Consider the following 5,906-nt stretch of genomic DNA (forward strand, 5'->3'; position numbering starts at 1 on the left):
GCCATTTGGACCATAGCTGTCTCTCGCCATTCCTCCACTAGATCTGGGCTCTTCTCTAAGAGGCCGTTGTTGTTTTCTAGGCTAAAAGTACTCATCCTTAGTGTGGGGAAACCAGACTCTAAAAGGATCACTGCCTCGGCCCCATAAGTCATAGAGAATGGTGTTTCTCCTGTGGATCTACGCGGCGTAGTTCGATACGTCCATAAGACATGCGGTAGTTCTTCCATCCATCTGCCCTTTGCATCGTCCAGCTTTTTCTTGAGTCCACTAACTATAACCTTGTTGACGGCCTCGGCTTGCCCATTTCCCTGAGGATAAGCTGGAGTGGAGTATCTATTTGTGATGTCCATGTCACTACAATATTTCCTAAAAGCTCTACTGTCAAATTGAACCTCATTGTCCGAAATGAGTGTATGTGGTACCCCAAATCTAGTGACGATGTTTTTCCAAATGAACCTCTTGGAATCGACGTCCCTAATATTTGCCAAGGGCTCAGCCTCTACCCATTTGGTGAAGTAGTCGGTCCCCACAAGCAACCACCTTTTGTTTCCTACAGCCCTCGGAAATGGTCCTACTATGTCCAATCCCCATTGAACGAAATGCCACGGGCTGGAGAGAGGGTTAAGGGTTCCTCCAGGCTGATGAATGTTAGGAGCGAACCTCTGGCACTGATCACACTTTCTTGCATAATCCTGAGCTTCCTTCTGCATATTGGGCCACCAATATCCTTGAGTTAGGGCCCTATGGGTTAGGGACCTTCCTCCGGTGTGGCTTTCACAAATCCCCTCGTGCAGTTCTTCCAAAAGTGCCTCCGTTGACTCGGGGTACACGCATAACAGATATGGTCCGAAGAACGATCGTTTATACAGCGTCTGATCCTTGAACAACCAGAAACGCGTTGCCTTTCGACGGATCTTGTCTGCTTCAGACTTGTCGTTGGGCAGAATGTCATTTTTCAGAAAAGATACCATAGAGTCAATCCAACTAGGTCCAGGCCTTATTAAGTGGATCCGAACTGTAGAAACAGTAGTAAGAGCTAGCTCTAGCAAATCTTCAACAAGGATAGTCCTAGGCAAACTCTGAACCGAGGATATCGCTAAGGTAGCCAAGGAGTCTGCATGTGTATTTCCACTTCTAGAAACGTGTGATAGGATAAAGGAATCGAAGCTAGATTGTAAACGTTTGACCTGGGCCAAGTATTCTTGCATTCTTGGGTCTCTAGCCTCCATGGTCCCAGTAACCTGACCGACCACTAATTGAGAATCCGAGCGCATATGAACTCCCTTTCCACCCATCTTATACACCATGTTCATGCTGACCAGGACTGCTTTGTACTCGGCCTCATTATTGGTAGCCGAGAACGCCAACCTCAGAGATTTTTCAAAGATAATTCCCTTGGGGGATACCAGGACAAGTCCGATACCAGACCCTTTCTGGTTAACGGCCCCATCAACATACACCTCCCAAGTCGGGGTTCCTATACCCGTGATCACGCCCACTGATTTTTCGTCCATGTGTGATTCTTTTACAGCTTCTTCCAACAATGGTTCGGCGAACTCTGCCATCAAATCTGCAAGAACCTGGCCTTTTATTGAGGTGCGCGACATGTATTTGATGTCAAAAGCTCCTAAAATAGTTCCCCATTTAGCCACCCTTCCAGAGTAGTCAGCACTACGCAAAACTGACTTGAGAGGGAGTTGGGTCAGAACTACAACGGTGTGGGACTGGAAGTAATGAGGAAGCCTCCGCGTGGCATGAACTATGGCTAAGAATGCTTTCTCCAAAAGTAAGTAACGCACCTCGGCGTCATTCAGCGTTTTACTAACGTAGTAGACTAGTCTTTGCACCCCACCGTCGTCCCTTATGAGGACTAGGCTGACCGCATGGACGGCCACTGCCAGATACGCAAACAGGACCTCATCCACTTTAGGTCGAGACATAATAGGTGGCCGGGAAAGATATTCCTTAAGTTGTTGGAAGGCTACAACGCATTCCTCGGACCATTGGAACCCCCTCCACTTATTCAGAAGTTGGAAGAAAGGCTTGCATCGGTTAGCTGACCGAGAGATGAACCTGCTAAGTGCAGCGATCATTCCGGTTAATTTCTGAACTTCTTTAGGATTTCGAGGTGGCTGTAAGGTCTAAATAGCTCTGACTTGTGCTAGATTCACCTCTATACCTCTATGAGTAACCATGTAACCCAAGAACTTCCCAGAACTCACACCAAAAGAACACTTCGAGGCGTTAAGACACAACTTGTACTTTCTAAGTACCTGAAAGGTGTCGTCTAAATCCTTCACGTGTGCAGATATCGTCTTACTCTTCACTACCATGTCATCCACGTATATCTCAATGGTCTTTCCAAGCTGCAACTCAAACATTCTAGTCATCATCCTCTGGTAAGTAGCCCCAGCATTCTTCAATCCGAATGGCATCACTTTATAGTGATAATTCCCTGTTGGAGTAATAAAGGCAGTTTTCTCCTGATCTTTTGCTGCTAGTGGAATTTGGTGATAACCCTGGAAGGCATCCAAAAAGCTCATCCGAGGATGTCCGACGGTGGCATCCACTAGCTGGTCGATGCGCGGCATTGGGAATGAGTCCTTTGGGCAGGCTTTGTTTAAATCTGTGAAGTCCACACATACTCGCCATTTCCCACTTTTCTTTTTGACCACAACCGTGTGCGCCAGCCACTCCGGATAGAAAACTTCCTTAATAGCCCCAGCCCTCTTGAGCTTGAGCACCTCTTCCTTAACGGCTTCAGAGTGCTCCCTGGAGGAACGCCGAGGGGGCTGCCTTCTAGGAGGAATAGCAGGATTGACGTTCAAATGATGACAAATGAAGCTTGGGTCAACCCCCGGAGCCTCATAGGGGTCCCAGGCAAAAACATCGACGTTGTTCTTTAGAAACTCCACTAATTCCATCTTCTCCTGGTGTGGTAAACATACCCCAACCTGGAATAACCTTTTAGGATCATCCGATATCAAAAACTTCTCAAGGTCTTCGCATATGGCCTCTTCTACTGTCACCACGTCGAGCGCATCCAGAGTCGTTAATTGCTATAAGTCTTTCACAGCCGAGGTCGAGGACTGCGTTTCGGTCTGATGCAGCACTGCGGCCGATATGCATTGCCAAGCCATCAATTGGCTGCCGAGAATCTCTTTAATGCACTCCCCCGAAGGGAACTTAACCTTAACATGCAAGGTGGAGGAAACGGCTCCCAGAGCGTGCAGCCGGGGCCGAGCAAGGATAGCTGTGTATGGGGAATATGCATCGACCACGATAAAATCCGCATCGACCACGATAAAATTCACCTCGACCGTCTCGGAGCTAGATTGCACGAGCAGCCGAATCTGTCCCTTTGGTATAACGGCTTTCCCTTCAAAACTTATTAACGGCGAGTCGTAAGGGGTGAGGTCCTCTAATTTCAACTTTAGCCCCTTAAATAAGTCAGGATACATGATATCCATGCCGCTGCCTTGATCAATCATTACCCTTCTCACATCATAATTCCCTATCCTCAGAGTAACTACTAGGGCGTCGTCATGGGGTTGGATGGTCCCAACCTTATCCTCCTCTGAAAATCCCAAAACGGGCACACTTAGCTTCAGTCTCTTCGGCTTGGAGCCCCCCTCCTCGGCTTGGGAGTCCGAAATGGCCATCACCCTAGTAGGACATGAGCCAGTCCTGCCAGGCGCAGCGAAGATAACGTTAATCGTTCTCAAAGGAGGCCGAGATGAGTTATTCCTCTGATTATTCGAGCCAGACTGACTACCCTGCCTACTAGGTTGGTACAGGTGCTGCTTTAACTTTCCTTCGTTAACAAGCTGCTCCAAGTGATTCTAGAGGGTCCAACAGTTCTCGGTAGTATGACCCACATCTTAATGGTACTGACAAAAGAGATTCTGATTCCTTTTAGCAGGATCCCCCGCCATCTTACTGGGCCATCTGAAGTAGGGTTCCTTACGGACCTTCTCCAGTAGCTGGTGCACCGGTTCTCAGAATACAGTATTAACTGTCTGAGGTGCCGCCGAGCCAGACTGCCTGGAGTAATCTCTTCTCGGCTTGTTGTTGTGATACCTGTCCGACCTGAAATCCCTTCTCTCCTGCGGGATAACCTTTGCCTTACCCTTCCCCTGCTGTTGGTCTTCCTCGACCCTTTTATATTCGTCAATACGGTCCATAAGACGACGTACACTCCGTAAGGGTTTTTTGGTCAAGGACTTCCTCAAGTCATGATCAGTTGGAAGGCCCATTTTAAAAGTATTGATCACCACCTTATCAAAATCACCATCTATCTCATTAAACATATCCCAATACTTGTCGGAGTATGCTTTCAACGTCTCGCCCTCTTTCATAGCCATAGACAACAGTGAGTCCAACGGTCGAGGAACTCTGCTGCATGTAATAAACCTTGATGCAAATGCTCTAGTCAGTTCCCCGAACGAACTTATAGACCCTGATTTGAGACCGTTGAACCACCTCATAGCAACAGGTCCCAAGCTAGAAGGGAAGACTTTGCACATCAAAGTCTCATTGTGAGAATGCACAGCCATTCTCTGGTTAAAGTGGCTCACATGTTCCACCGGGTTGGTTCGGCCGTTATAAATGGTGAAGGTGGGCTGGGTGAACCTCCTAGGGAGCCTCCCATTCTCAATCCTGCGTGAGAATGGCGATTTGGAGAGCTAATGCAACGCCCGACTCATGGCATTGTTCCCTAAGCCCCTGAAGGGGAGCTTCCTGCTCCTATGACCCGATAGGCTATCCTCTTCGCAAGAGGATGTTCTGTTGGGGGGCGACCATGACCTAGAACTGTAACTACTTCCCTGGGATTTCCCGAAAGAGGTACTGGATGAGGGTGAAGCACGCCTCCGCCTGACGCGACGCAGCTTCTTCTTAAGGTGATCAATCTCCTTCTGCATGGCTTTAGCACCATCTTCATGGACGGTACTGGCCCCTCCACTGTGAGTATGACCCGTTCTAGGATACTCGGTATGAACGCTACCCTCTTCGGCGCTCAAGACGCTCGAAAAGATCCTCAGGTTGCGATCCCTGAGATTCTGCATGGTGTGAGCCTAAGCCTGCCATGGTGTTCGAGTTCTCCCACCCTAGATTCCTACAGACGGCGCCAATTGTATGTGCACAATTGCACCTAGACCCAAAAACATACGTAGGCTCAGGCCCAATTAGCCTTAAACAATTAAATTTGTAGAGTGTAGGTTCGCAATCTAATTCGATGGTGCTCGAAACTTGATGAACGGGCCAAAATATTATAGTATTTATAAACAATGGACAAATAGAGAAAAATGAACCTCTTCGGACGTAGGCTGAGGACCCTTTGTATATTATTTCTCTTTTTCCTTATAAAGGTTACAGCTTTTAGTCCTTCTTAAGTTCTTTTCCAAAAGGCTTCTCCTCTCTGCTACCCCCTTCTCCCCTTAAATACTTCCTTTCCTTCTCCTTTTATCCACGTGTCACCCAAAATTTTCTTCTACCACCTTCTTGAAATCTTTAAATACTAGCTAGAAGGCTGAACTCTACTGTTCAGGGGTCACTTCCCCATTAATGCGGCCAGGGAGGTAGGTGCAGGATCTTTAATGTGGAAGCAGCAGCCTTTTCCTGAGATATTTCTCTTACACAGCCATGTCTAGAGGGTATTTGGATTCCCTCTGTAACCTACAGTCTTTCCAAAACTCTGCCCTGATTTTTCTAGTGAATCTCCAAGTAATCACTGGTCTGTCCGAGGAGTGACTCTTCCTCGGATGAATCCTCGGGCCCTCGGCTTGTGAGCCAACTCATAGCCCTAAAAGCCTTTAGTCAAGAACGAACTAGCGCCCATTGATAAAGCCCAAGGCCCAAATACCCACTTAGGTTCTTTCACTCCCCACACTTATTTTTTTACAAAA

The sequence above is a fragment of the Castanea sativa genome, chromosome 3 (assembly GCF_040712315.1).
Source record: "Castanea sativa cultivar Marrone di Chiusa Pesio chromosome 3, ASM4071231v1".
Lineage (NCBI taxonomy): Eukaryota > Viridiplantae > Streptophyta > Magnoliopsida > Fagales > Fagaceae > Castanea > Castanea sativa.